Consider the following 15,047-nt stretch of genomic DNA (forward strand, 5'->3'; position numbering starts at 1 on the left):
TACCTTGTCGGTTATCCTGAGAGCAAAATTAGGAGAATTCATTCTAGGAAGTCTCACTCTGGCCCTAACCATGCTTTCATGTATAAGGGTGAGACATCCAGTTCTAGGCAATCAACCCGTGCTAAATTGTCTAAGAAGAAAACTCCTAGTGCATCAAATGATCATGACATTTCTTTTAAAACTTTTGATGCATCTTATGTGTTAACTAACAAATCCGGCAAAGTAGTTGCCAAGTATGTTGGGGGCAAGCACAAGGGGTCAAAGACTTGTGTTTGGGTACCCAAAGTTCTTGTGTCTAATGCCAAAGGACCCAAAACCATTTGGGTACCTAAAGTCAAGAACTAAACTTGTTTTTTAGGTTTATGCATCCGGGGGCTCAAGTTGGATCATCGATAGCGGGTGCACAAACCACATGACAGGGGAGAAGATGTTCTCCTCCTACGAGAAAAACCAAGATCCCCAACGAGCAATCACATTCGAGGATGGAAACCAAGGTTTGGTCAAAGGATTGGGTAAAATTGCTATATCACCTGATCATTCCATTTCCAATGTTTTTCTTGTAGATTCTTTAGATTACAACTTGCTTTCAGTTTCTCAATTATGCAAAATGGGCTACAACTGTCTTTTCACAGATATAGGTGTTATTGTCTTTAGAAGGAGTGATGATTCAATAGCATTTAAGAGAGTGTTAGAGGGTCAGCTATACTTAGTAGATTTTGATAGAGCTGAACTCGACACTTGCTTTATTGCTAAGACTAACATGGGCTGGCTCTGGCATCGCCGACTAGCACATGTTGGGATGAAGAATCTTCATAAGCTTCTAAAGGGAGAGCACATTTTAGGATTAACAAATGTTCATTTTGAGAAAGACAAGATTTGTAGCGCATGCCAAGCAGGGAAGCAAGTTGGTGCTCATCATCCACATAAGAACATCATGACGACTGACAGGCCACTGGAGCTCCTACACATGGACCTATTCGGCCCGATAGCTTACATAAGCATCGGCGGGAGTAAGTACTGTCTAGTTATTGTGGATGATTATTCTCGCTTCACTTTGATGTTCTTTTTGCAGGAAAAATCCCATACCCAAGAGACATTAAAGGGATTCTTGAGACGGGCTCAAAATGAGTTTGACTTAAGAATCAAGAAAATTAGAAGCGACAACGGGACGGAGTTCAAGAACTCTCAAATCGAAGGCTTTCTTGAGGAGGAGGGCATCAAGAATGAGTTCTCTTCTCCCTACACCCCACAACAAAATGGTGTAGCGGAGAGGACGAATAGAACTCTATTGGACATGGCAAGAACCATGCTTGATGAGTACAAGACTTCGGATCGGTTTTGGGCCGAGGCGGTCAACACCGCCTGCTACGCCATATACCGGTTGTATCTACACCGAATGCTCAAGAAGACATCATACGAACTCCTAACCGGTAAAAAGCCCAATATTTCATATTTTAGAGTCTTTGGCAGCAAATGCTTTATACTTGTTAAAAGAGGTAGAAAATCTAAATTTGCTCCTAAGACTGTAGAAGGCTTTTTACTAGGATATGATTCAAACACAAGGGCATATAGAGTCTTTAACAAGTCCTCTGGACAAGTTGAAGTTTCTTGTGACGTTGTGTTTGATGAGACTAACGGCTCTCAAGTAGAGCAAGTTGATCTTGATGAGATAGGTGATGAAGAGGCTCCATGCATCGCGCTAAGGAACATGTCCATTGGGGATCTGTGTCCTAAGGAATCCGAAGAGCCTCCAAATGCACAAGATCAACCATCCTCCTCCACGCAAGCATCTCCACCAACTCAAAATAAGGATGAGGCTCAAGTTGATGAAGGAGAAGATCAAAGAGATGAGCCACCTCAAGATGACGACAATGATCAAGGGGGAGATGCAAATGATCAAGACAAGGAGGATGAAGAACCAAGACCGCCACACCCAAGAGTCCACCAAGCAATCCAACGAGATCACCCCGTCGACACCATCCTCGGCGATATTCATAAGGGGGTAACCACTAGATCTCATGTTGCACATTTTTATGAGCATTACTCTTTTGTTTCCTCTATTGAGCCACACAGGGTAGAGGAAGCACTACAAGATTCAGATTGGGTGGTGGCGATGCAAGAGGAGCTCAACAACTTCACTAGGAATGCGGTATGGCATTTGGTTCCACGTCCTAATCAAAATGTTGTAGGAACCAAATGGGTCTTCCGCAACAAGCAAGACGAGCATGGTGTGCTGACAAGGAACAAAGCCCGACTTGTGGCCAAGGGATACTCCCAAGTCGAAGGTTTGGATTTCGGTGAAACCTATGCACCCGTAGTTAGGCTTGAGTCAATTCGTATATTATTAGCCTATGCTACTTACCATGGCTTCAAGCTTTACCAAATGGACGTGAAGAGTGCCTTCCTCAATGGACCGATCAAGGAAGAGGCCTATGTTGAGCAACCTCCCGGCTTTGAAGATAGTGAGTACCCTAACCATGTTTATAAACTCTCTAAGGCGCTTTATGGGCTCAAGCATGCCCCAAGAGCATGGTATGAATGTCTTAGAGATTTCCTTATCACTAATGGATTCAAAGTCGGAAAGGCCGATCCTACTTTATTTACTAAAACTCTTGACAATGATTTGTTTGTATGCCAAATTTATGTTGATGATATTATATTTGGGTCTACTAACGAATCTACATGTGAAGAATTTAGTAGGATCATGACACAGAAATTCGAGATGTCTATGATGGGGGAGTTGAAGTACTTCTTGGGATTTCAAGTGAAGCAACTCCAAGAAGGCACCTTCCTAAGCCAAACGAAGTATACTCAAGATATTCTAAGCAAGTTTGGGATGAAGGATTCCAAACCCATCAAGACACCCATGGGAACCAATAGGCGTCTCGACCTCGACACGGAAGGTAAATCCGTCGATCAAAAGGTATACCGGTCGATGATAGGCTCTTTACTCTATTTATGTGCATCTCGACCGGATATTATGCTTTCCGTATGCATGTGTGCAAGATTCCAAGCCGACCCTAAGGAAGCTCACCTTACGGCCGTAAAACGAATCTTGAGATATTTGGTTCATACTCCTAAGTTTGGGCTTTGGTATCCTAGGGGATCCACTTTTGATTTAATTGGTTATTCGGATGCCGATTGGGCGGGGTGTAAAATTAATAGAAAGAGCACATCGGGGACTTGCCAGTTCTTGGGAAGATCCTTGGTGTCTTGGGCTTCAAACAAGCAAAATTTTGTAGCTCTTTCTACCGCTGAAGCCGAGTACATTGCCGCAGGTCATTGTTGCGTGCAACTACTTTGGATGAGGCAAACCCTTAGGGACTACGGTTACAAATTAACCAAAGTTCCTCTTCTATGTGATAATGAGAGTGCAATCCGCATGGCGGATAATCCCGTTGAGCATAGCCGCACTAAACACATAGCCATTCGGTATCATTTTCTAAGGGATCACCAACAAAAGGGAGATATCGAGATTGCATATATTAACACTAAAGATCAATTAGCCGATATCTTTACCAAGCCACTAGATGAACAAACTTTTAACAAACTTAGGCATGAACTAAATATTCTTGATTCTAGGAATTTCTTTTGATGTCTTGCATACATCGCTCATAAATATACTTTTGATCATGTCTCTTCATATACTATGACTAATGTGTTTTCAAGTGCATTTCAAACCAAGTCATAGGTGTACTGAAAGGGAATTGGAGTCTTCGGTTGTAACACCCTTGGTGTTTATATTCCGCTCGACAACGAGTATGGATTTAAGCACGTAATATCAGTGGATAAAACAAATGTTAAATTTTAATTATTCTCTCTATCGCGATTTTATATCGCATCTATTTCGTCTGTCGCGAGTGCGACATCGTTTTTTTTATTTTTATCTATCCGGGCTCGTCCTAAATTTTCGTGCTGTTCGGAACATAGTTGTTCCGAAAATCGGTGCGTCCGGTGATTATTTAAAATTCATCGCTCGCGTGAATACGAATTCGGAAGTCCGATCCACTCGGATGATTTTACCTCGAACAGATTAAGTAGAACTCGACGACTAAGTTTTCGATGCAAATAATTATGTCCCCACTCGTCAACTGAGAAGTCGCGTCCAAGGAATTATAATTGAGATCCGATTCTCCGCGTAAATTATCTGTGGCCGTGGAAACGGGTGTCGAGACCACGGATAAAAGTTTCCGGTTTTGAATTAAATCCAATCTAGCGCAGTCTAATATATCAAAGATAATGACGTGGTCTGGTACTAGTTTAAATAAAGTTAATCGATTTAGACGAACTGGAAAGGTCAACTAAGTATTTCGCTCTGTTCGAGCGATCCCTACGAATTTGGTAGAAACACTACTAGGGGCGGGCTATTTAAATAAACCAAACCCGAACTAACCAAAACCAGAACAATGGTTAGCCGATTCGCTTTCCTATTTAAAAATCCAAGAAAATAATCTATTATTCGATAGCGCTTTAAATTGGCGATAGCGCTTTAAATTGGCCCGTTTACTCCTTATTTTAAATCCAAATCCCAATATTCAGAACAGATGCGGTTTATCTGTTTTAAACCAAATTTGACATAGTTTGAAATATCCAAGCCGATCTTGTTTGGTTGGGTTCGTGTGTTCCTCGCCTATATCCAAATCTTCAGATAGAAATAACAGATAACTTTTATCTGGGTTCAACTAAATTAATGGCGTCTCAAGTAGTATATTTGTTTTAGTCCGGCTTATTTATATCTCACCCAAACTCTAATTCTAGCACCAGTATTTCTTAAGAAAGAAAGAAGAAATATCCTATTTTTCTAATAGCCCTCGACCTTGGAAAACTCTTGAAGACACGCTCAACCTTATGTCCTTGCCCAGTTTCTGGACGCATGCGAGGGACCAAATTCTTTTCTTCTACGCATGCCAGAGACCAAATTCTTTTCTTCTACGCGAGCATAAGCCTCTTCTTTGTATTGTCCCGCCGCCCTCCATCAGGATATTTTCTCAGGCCCTTGTCTGTATATAACGCTCATCGGCCTGATCCATTTTCTGAAAAAAATCTCATTCTCTTTCTTATCCATCCATCGCTCAGCAGGAGCTTATTTCTTACACGTCTCCAGCGTTCACTCAGGCGTCTTAGCATTCTTTTCTCTGCTCCTCTCGGCACTCGTCTCAGCACTTCTTCCTCAGGCCGCAACCCTTCTCTGCCATTTGTGCTTGGCTCCCAGAAGCTGCCGAGCTAGACTCCTCGTCGTGCGCTGTTGTGCTGCTCCATGTCCGACCGTTCGTCTCTAGCTCGCCATGGCTGCTCCAGATCCTGCTCGCGAGTTTCCCAGCGCCGTCAGCTTGCCGGCATCCAGCTCGCCTGTATCATGGCCGTCGCGCCGTCTTTACTCGTTGGCCGTGCGTTGCCGCGCACACGCGCCCGACACCCCGGTTCCTCTGTACGCCTTGGTTGCGCGCGCCGAACTGCGTCCTTCGCAGCTCGCTGGCTTTAGCTGCAGGACACCACCAGCCGTGCCTTCGTATCCTGTGTCCTCGACTCGTCCACAGTGTCACTCGCGAGGTGCTCGAGGTAATGGCAGAATTGAAAATCGTAGCTGTGCTCATGGCCTTCAAGACATATTAAGTTATTGGTGAGTTGTCGTCGCTCTCGCTTTTCGTTTTAATATTTCTCGTCAGTTTGGTATACTTGTGCTATTAACGTGGGCCGGTGACGTGCGCGTAAATCGCAGTAGTGAATTAGTCCCAGAATAAAATTTGATCGGATAGAATAATGAAGTCTAGTACGTTGCTCGTCACATATTTGGTGTTATGCGCGGACCGGAAAGCGTCGTCGATTTCGTGGTTTCAAGTCGGAATTAATGAGGGTAAGTTGATTCATTATTCCAGTCAACTAGGTATATAAATAGATTAAATATAATTGTTGGTCGCGATAATTGTTATTAATTTAGCATATGTATATTGTGATGTTCGATTTAGATAAATCGGTAAATCAAGTTAATTAAGATACACAGTTTAAAGAGTTAATTAGATTGTTTCTATAATTATTTTAAGTTGTTGGCATTTAATAATAGCGAGTCTAGGTTTTACTAGACCTCTGTAATATATTTTACTAAAAATGATAATGTGTGTTTATAATTTATTCTTGCTTGATAATAAAATTAGATGTGATTGAACAGAAGAAATGTGCGTGATGTAATTAGTATGTATAGTTTATTATTTTGTGATTATTGCGCGTAGTCGTATGTCGATAACTAGTGTGTCCGTATAAAATTGTACAATGCCTCGCCGCTAGGTGTTTAGTTCGCTATCGCGTAGCACTATTTAGGGTTTTTGATATTCCTGTTTATATGCATTCATGTGCATCGTGCATCTCAATTAGGTACGATAATTGATCGTGTGATGCGGAAGACGAGCCAAGTCGACCCCAAGCGCGGACTACTCCGCATGGAGATGCTGATAAACGAACCTACCTGATCAAGTGCTAGGACAAGGATGATCGTCAAGTGGACGTCACCTAACAACACTAACGTAGTGTTTATTCCAGGCAAGCCCCGGTGCATGCAACCCCTTCCTTGTGTTTTTAAATAATTTTTGCACACTTTAAGTCTAGTGAAATGTGCATTAGGTTTATAGGAGTTGCTTGGAAACCCTTTGATGCATTGCCTTCCTTGAAATCCATACCTTTATAGATACTTCTGGTGAAGTATCAAAATATGATTTACAAAAATGCTTAGCCCTGCTCAGATCTTGTGGATAGAGGTTGTCTTTTGCGTTAAGGCCTTGCTCAGGGGTTATCCTGAGGAAAGATGGCTTCTACCTGCAAAAATATTTTCATTGAGACCGTGGTGGGATCTTACTGCAAAGTTCCCTATAATGCTCTTTTCATCCTAGGGAGCACAAACACTCCTAAGGATGGAAGTACTTAAATCGGGACTTGGGCTAGGAACAGGTGATGCTCCGCCCGGGTCAATTAAGGATTGGATGTGTATGTAGGCCTGATAGATCAAGGACTATCTTAACTGGCCACATGCCCTGAAAATGGGACAGGGTAAGCTTGAACCCGGCTATTCCATACGTGAAAAGACAACCGCGCACTGGGCGTGGGAGATGGTGGGAGTAGCGTGTGCCCTCCTGGCTAGAGGCTGGATGGAGGAGTACTGTGCTCCCGGGTAGCGCGGACCGGTTCACGTTGTGGAGGATCTGTGGGAACGGTTGACATATGCAAGGGTTAAGTGCTACATATGTCGTGTGGTTAGAGATCCTCAGCTGAGTAAATCGATTCGGATCGCCGTTATATCCCCGAAGAGTGGAGACTTGATCACTGACCTGCAACCTAAGTCAGGATGTGAACCTCATGAATAAAAATGATGTTGTATTGATGAGATGGTGAAATTAGACCAGATGCAAATAGAGTCTATTAATATTTAATCTGGCATTAAAATATTGAAAGTAAGAACTCACTTTAGTAAGCTATTTCTGCAAAAGTATCTAAGTTGATTCTTGCTAAAGCCTCTCCTTGATTCCTAAATCCAGCATACCCTTGAGAGTCTTTTCTTTAGTCGGGTAAGTCTTGCTGAGTAATTCCATACTCAGGGTTTTATTCCCTGTTGTTTTTCAGGTTCTAACTTTGTGCTGCTTTTGATGGTGTTAAGTGTAGGGATGGCAACGGGTTTGAAACCCGCGGGTATATGGTTTTCAAACCCGCCTCCGCGGGTTTAATATTAAACCCGCACCCGTACCCGTTACCCGCGGCGGGTACAATATGCTACCCATACCCGCGACCCGCGGGTGCCACAAACCCGCGGGCACATAATTATACACATATATTTATACATATATCATCTATATATACATATATTTATACACACATATAACTATACATATACAAATATGTATATATATAATATACACACATATAAAAATTACATATATACACACATATATATATACATACACACACACACACACACACACACACACACACACACACATATATATATATATATATATATATATATATATATATATATATATATATATATCCATTGCGGGTACGCGGGTTTGCGGGCACGGGTATAACATTTTCATACCCGCGAGAAAAAACCCGTCGGGTTAAGAATCAAACCCGCACCCGTACCCACGGGTACAAACTCACACCCAAACCCGCACCCTATAGGGTTTTTACCCGCGGGCACGCGGGTAAAATGTGCCCGTTGCCATCCCTAGTTAAGTGCCGGTGGGCTCGGCCTTCTTATATAAGTATAACCCGTCTTTATCTTCTTACTGAGGATGGTCATTTGAGCTAGCATATATTTCAAACTTATACTTTTGTAATCACTCCGATAAAATAATATAAAATTTTTGTAACTTGTAAAATTTGGTAATAAGATTTCCGCTGCAAAAATATTGGTGTGTGTGATTTGTGTTACTTAATCTCGCGGTTCTGGTTGTAAGTGGTTTATCCGGTGTCCTTGGGGCAATCGGACGGATCCTGTTAAGTTATCTGGTGCACATGCACGGCCGTCTGAGGTCTTTGAGACAAGGACAGGTGCATGTGGGCCCGATAACTTGGAGGTTCTGCCACAGCTGGTATCGGAGCTGGATTAAGTATGTACGATCACATACGTATTTTCAAAACAAAAGTTTTGGTTTTAGAACACCTATCTTCAACTAAACACATTGTTTGGTTTTGAAAATCAGATTTGAAAAACTATAATGCTAGCGACATCCTCTCTTAAGCCCTAAATTAAGGACTATCAGGTGGCTTAGTTGAAAACCACAACCGGGTGGGTATTGCATACATGTGTATTGTTATTTTTAAGGCCATTCAGTTTTGAATGGATCGATGCTCAGGTAAGGTGAGATGTGAGAGCATGACCGAACAAACGTCGGTCTAGGGAAGAGCATAAAAAGCGCTTGATTATATACATGTTCCACATATGTATATATGAAGGCTGCGATGTGGAGTATTTACTTTTCTGGGAATTCTGTACCCCATGGATGTGTATGGGTATACAGACATGGGAATACTGAGAAATGTAATGTACTTGTAACGACGCACCTACGCTCAGGTAAGAAGGTGAGTTACCATAATGAGTTGCCCTATGGTTAAAGTGTGGCAACAGCGCCTATGCGTGGCTCGGCGCTTAATGATGAGCTGGCCTCCATATAGCAATATATGGAGTATAAACTGTGATAAACTGTCATGTGTGAATTGCATCATGGGGAATTGGGCTGTGATGAATTTTCTGCAGGTATACTAACCTCGAAAACGTATGTGTAGCTGACGACTAGCAAAATACCGTGAGAGTCGTAAATATGCCACCGAGATAGAACGCTAATGCCACATTATGTTGGCAAAACTCGTGAGGACGTGTAGGACGAGCATGCATCCTGATTGTTGCATCATGTTTGTCACCTATACACCCAAGATGCTTCTCTCATCCTTATTCCAGTAACCAGTGATTGTAGATAATGTGGTGTAATGTTGTATTATGAACTTCGATAAAATAGTTGTTCTCCGTTCCTTAGGTATTATGTTTAGATGCTATATGTGTTTGCCCTTGTGCTTGATGTGTCGATAGAAGGTTAGTGACTTGTTTTGCCTAAACCCAAAATTAGGCCATGTTCTTATTAGGTAAACTGAGACCCAAATTTGAATTTACCATTATCCCTCTACGACTAAACTCATGTAAATGAATGTTTAGATAATTTCTTTGTTGGACATAAAATGTACCCAACCTTAAATCAAGGATCTCAAACCATGTCTCCTTCTAGAACCATTTCCTTGTTCAGTTGATGCAAGTTGAGGTCTCTATGGTATTTGGCCTCTCCTTGTGGATTACCATGTTACTTTATCGACCCAACCTAGGAAAGACATGTCCAACCATTTTTCTGGAATTTGATGTCTTTGGTTTCCCCCATATCTATCGAAGGCATTCCAACTTAATCTTAATATTGTTTTCCCCTGTATCTAGTCAGATACTGATCCTTGACCTTGTGATCTCTACGATGGGCATAGAAATATGCTTGGGGCTGAAGCAACAGTCTCCCGTCGTACTCCTTTCATCAAATTTAGGTTATGGCCATGCCTTGTTCATTTCATCGGGCCATGATCTATTTGGCTCTCTACTTGTAACCATTCTTACAAGTGGAGTCTATTTTTGTATATTGCCATCCTTGCTCAGTCTATTTGTGTCGCGCGAGATTTCTTATTGGTTACGTCTGGTAATGGCGTTATGACTAAAACCAATGGTGCCGTGACGAAACCGAGGGCCTCCTATGGATGCACACACATGGTTGCGCTACTTGGCATCCGCTGGTATCACCGTTAGTAGTCATAATCCATTATTAGACTATATCGATATGTTATCTTTACGTAGATTATTCTTACCCTGCGAGATTCATTATTAGTGCCAGTTCGATAATGGCGTCTCGATTAATGACTTATGATACCCCGGCGAAACTAAGAGCCTCCTGTGAATGTGCACACAGGATTCTGCTGCTTGGCGCATGCTGGTATCGGAGCCTCTAGTCATGATCCATTGTGGAACTACACCGATGTGTGGTCTTCCGTGGACTCCTTCTTTGAAACAGTTTCTATGTTGTTTCTCAAGTTATCAAGCAACATCTATCATCTTTGCCGGATCAAATGGACATACCACTTTCATGTGTGGTCTTATTTCTTTTGATCTTGGTAGTGACTACTCATACAAGTTCCCTTTACATCCTTTGTGTAAAGATGAAGCCTTAGAGCGTTTAGTGTCGAGAGACAGCTGATTAGCTCCCAAAATGGAGATTGGCTTTTTCCCCTGCTGTGGAGATGCAGGAGTTTGTTCATTCACTCTCTTATTCAATCCATTTATTCCCAAACCAAGTCAGTGGATAATTCATCTCGCATGAAGAAACAGATGAACAACCTGACCAAATGAATTTCCACCCAAGTGCATGATCTCCTGTTAGCCAAAGTAAACTCTCGATCGTTGGCTTACCGATGGTACTGAGAGGACCGACTCAATGTCAAAAGTAGTTCAACAAGTTGGTTTTTACTAACTTGTAACTGCATTGTGAATAAAGTTTGAGTTTAGAGATTGTTTTATCGAGTTATCTAAACTCACTTTAGTTCAACCCATCCTAAGAAAGTACTTACGAAAATCGAGATTAGGTCAACTAATAACCACCTAGCCATTGCTCTAGTCATGTCTCGATCGCCTCACGTGTGCTTTTCCAGCATGTGTGACCATATCAAGCCATGATTAGTGCTCGATAAAATGGATTTGTTACAAAAACAACATTTACAGATCCCTCCGTTGGTGATGTTCTCGAATCTATATCACCTTTCAGGGACTTGGATTTTCTGGCTAGCCACGGGTCAACTGTGATGTTATTCGACATTCACACCCATCTCGTGTGCTATGAACTTACCGTGACCACTTGTTGGTAAACCTCTTTCTGTATGTTTTACCCAAGAGGTTGCATCTGATTCTGTTTTGGTAAAATCGCGTAATTGCCGCTCGCTCAATAGACTCAGATAGTGCAATGTCATCAGAAAAAGCAAACTGCACACATGGAACCTTATGTGTTCCTCTGGCAGACATTGTCTCTATTGTTGGACATCTCTAAATTAGCCTAAGGCGATACATGTTATGTCCACTAGAGAAACAACATCCTGAGACACTCGCCTTTATTTGGAAATGTCTCATGATTATCGCTGATATGGACATGGGTTACATGCTTCTCTACTCTTAGAAGTCTTTCGTTTCAAATCTCGGGACGAGATTCTTTTAAGGGGGGAGGGGTGTAACACCCTTGGTGTTTATATTCCGCTCGACAACGAGTATGGATTTAAGCACGTAATATCAGTGGATAAAACAAATGTTAAATTTTAATTATTCTCTCTATCGCGATTTTATATCGCATCTATTTCGTCTGTCGCGAGTGCGACATCGTTTTTTTTATTTTTATCTATCCGGGCTCGTCCTAAATTTTCGTGCTGTTCGGAACATAGTTGTTCCAAAAATCGGTGCGTCCGGTGATTATTTAAAATTCATCGCTCGCGTGAATACGAATTCGGAAGTCCGATCCACTCGGATGATTTTACCTCGAACAGATTAAGTAGAACTCGACGACTAAGTTTTCGATGCAAATAATTATGTCCCCACTCGTCAACTGAGAAGTCGCGTCCAAGGAATTATAATTGAGATCCGATTCTCCGCGTAAATTATCTGTGGCCGTGGAAACGGGTGTCGAGACCACGGATAAAAGTTTCCGGTTTTGAATTAAATCCAATCTAGCGCAGTCTAAGATATCAAAGATAATGACGTGGTCTGGTACTAGTTTAAATAAAGTTAATCGATTTAGACGAACTGGAAAGGTCAACTAAGTATTTCGCTCTGTTCGAGCGATCCCTACGAATTTGGTAGAAACACTACTAGGGGCGGGCTATTTAAATAAACCAAACTCGAACTAACCAAAACCAGAACAATGGTTAGCCGATTCGCTTTCCTATTTAAAAATCCGAGAAAATAATCTATTATTCGATAGCGCTTTAAATTGGCGATAGCGCTTTAAATTGGCCCGTTTACTCCTTATTTTAAATCCAAATCCCAATATTCAGAACAGATGAGGTTTATCTGTTTTAAACCAAATTTGACATAGTTTGAATTATCCAAGCCGATCTTGTTTGGTTGGGTTCGTGTGTTCCTCGCCTATATCCAAATCTTCAGATATAAATAACAGATAACTTTTATCTGGGTTCAACTAAATTAATGGTGTCTCAAGTAGTATATTTGTTTTAGTCCGGTTCATTTATATCTCACCCAAACTCTAATTCTAGCACCAGTATTTCTTAAGAAAGAAAGAAGAAATATCCTATTTTTCTAATAGCCCTCGACCTTGGAAAACTCTTGAAGACACGCTCAACCTTATGTCCTTGCCCAGTTTCTGGACGCATGCGAGGGACCAAATTCTTTTCTTCTACGCATGCCAGAGACCAAATTCTTTTCTTCTACGCGAGCATAAGCCTCTTCTTTGTATTGTCCCGCCGCCCTCCATCAGGATATTTTCTCAGGCCCTTGTCTGTATATAACGCTCATCGGCCTGATCCATTTTCTGAAAAAAATCTCATTCTCTTTCTTATCCATCCATCGCTCAGCAGGAGCTTATTTCTTACACGTCTCCAGCGTTCACTCAGGCGTCTTAGCATTCTTTTCTCTGCTCCTCTCGGCACTCGTCTCAGCACTTCTTCCTCAGGCCGCAACCCTTCTCTGCCATTTGTGCTTGGCTCCCAGAAGCTGCCGAGCTAGACTCCTCGTCGTGCGCTGTTGTGCTGCTCCATGTCCGACCGTTCGTCTCTAGCTCGCCATGGCTGCTCCAGATCCTGCTCGCGAGTTTCCCAGCGCCGTCAGCTTGCCGGCATCCAGCTCGCCTGTATCATGGCCGTCGCGCCGTCTTTACTCGTTGGCCGTGCGTTGCCGCGCACACGCGCCCGACACCCCGGTTCCTCTGTACGCCTTGGTTGCGCGCGCCGAACTGCGTCCTTCGCAGCTCGCTGGCTTTAGCTGCAGGACACCACCAGCCGTGCCTTCGTATCCTGTGTCCTCGACTCGTCCACAGTGTCACTCGCGAGGTGCTCGAGGTAATGGCAGAATTGAAAATCGTAGCTGTGCTCATGGCCTTCAAGACATATTAAGTTATTGGTGAGTTGTCGTCGCTCTCGCTTTTCGTTTTAATATTTCTCGTCAGTTTGGTATACTTGCGCTATTAACGTGGGCCGGTGACGTGCGCGTAAATCGCAGTAGTGAATTAGTCCCAGAATAAAATTTGATCGGATAGAATAATGAAGTCTAGTACGTTGCTCGTCACATATTTGGTGTTATGCGCGGACCGGAAAGCGTCGTCGATTTCGTGGTTTCAAGTCGGAATTAATGAGGGTAAGTTGATTCATTATTCCAGTCAACTAGGTATATAAATAGATTAAATATAATTGTTGGTCGCGATAATTGTTATTAATTTAGCATATGTATATTGTGATGTTCGATTTAGATAAATCGGTAAATCAAGTTAATTAAGATACACAGTTTAAAGAGTTAATTAGATTGTTTCTATAATTATTTTAAGTTGTTGGCATTTAATAATAGCGAGTCTAGGTTTTACTAGACCTCTGAAATATATTTTACTAAAAATGATAATGTGTGTTTATAATTTAATCTTGCTTGATAATAAAATTAGATGTGATTGAACAGAAGAAATGTGCGTGATGTAATTAGTATGTATAGTTTATTATTTTGTGATTATTGCGCGTAGTCGTATGTCGATAACTAGTGTGTCCGTATAAAATTGTACAATGCCTCGCCGCTAGGTGTTTAGTTCGCTATCGCGTAGCACTATTTAGGGTTTTTGATATTCCTGTTTATATGCATTCATGTGCATCGTGTATCTCAATTAGGTACGATAATTGATCGTGTGATGCGGAAGACGAGCCAAGTCGACCCCAAGCGCGGACTACTCCGCATGGAGATGCTGATAAACGAACCTACCTGATCAAGTGCTAGGACAAGGATGATCGTCAAGTGGACGTCACCTAACAACACTAACGTAGTGTTTATTCCAGGCAAGCCCCGGTGCATGCAACCCCTTCCTTGTGTTTTTAAATAATTTTTGCACACTTTAAGTCTAGTGAAATGTGCATTAGGTTTATAGGAGTTGCTTGGAAACCCTTTGATGCATTGCCTTCCTTGAAATCCATACCTTTATAGATACTTCTGGTGAAGTATCAAAATATGATTTACAAAAATGCTTAGCCCTGCTCAGATCTTGTGGATAGAGGTTGTCTTTTGCGTTAAGGCCTTGCTCAGGGGTTATCCTGAGGAAAGATGGCTTCTACCTGCAAGAATATTTTCATTGAGACCGTGGTGGGATCTTACTGCAAAGTTCCCTATAATGCTCTTTTCATCCTAGGGAGCACAAACACTCCTAAGGATGGAAGTACTTAAATCGGGACTTGGGCTAGGAACAGGTGATGCTCCGCCCGGGTCAATTAAGGATTGGATGTGTATG

At 42.1% G+C, this 15,047-nt stretch overlaps 2 long non-coding RNA genes across 2 annotated transcripts; both read left to right on the forward strand.

Annotated features, from left to right (window-relative positions):
* The first annotated feature begins 4,735 nt into the window (after positions 1-4,735).
* Positions 4,736-6,728, forward strand: LOC118472985 (uncharacterized). The gene is made up of 2 exons (XR_004851554.1): positions 4,736-5,620; positions 6,370-6,728. It is a non-coding gene; the product is annotated as an uncharacterized lncRNA (long non-coding RNA).
* A 1,494-nt stretch (positions 6,729-8,222) lies between these two features.
* Positions 8,223-14,795, forward strand: LOC118472986 (uncharacterized). Its single transcript, XR_004851555.1, has 2 exons — positions 8,223-13,687; positions 14,437-14,795. It is a non-coding gene; the product is annotated as an uncharacterized lncRNA (long non-coding RNA).
* The last annotated feature ends 252 nt before the right edge of the window (positions 14,796-15,047 follow it).

The sequence above is a fragment of the Zea mays genome, chromosome 7 (genome assembly GCF_902167145.1).
Source record: "Zea mays cultivar B73 chromosome 7, Zm-B73-REFERENCE-NAM-5.0, whole genome shotgun sequence".
NCBI lineage: Eukaryota > Viridiplantae > Streptophyta > Magnoliopsida > Poales > Poaceae > Zea > Zea mays.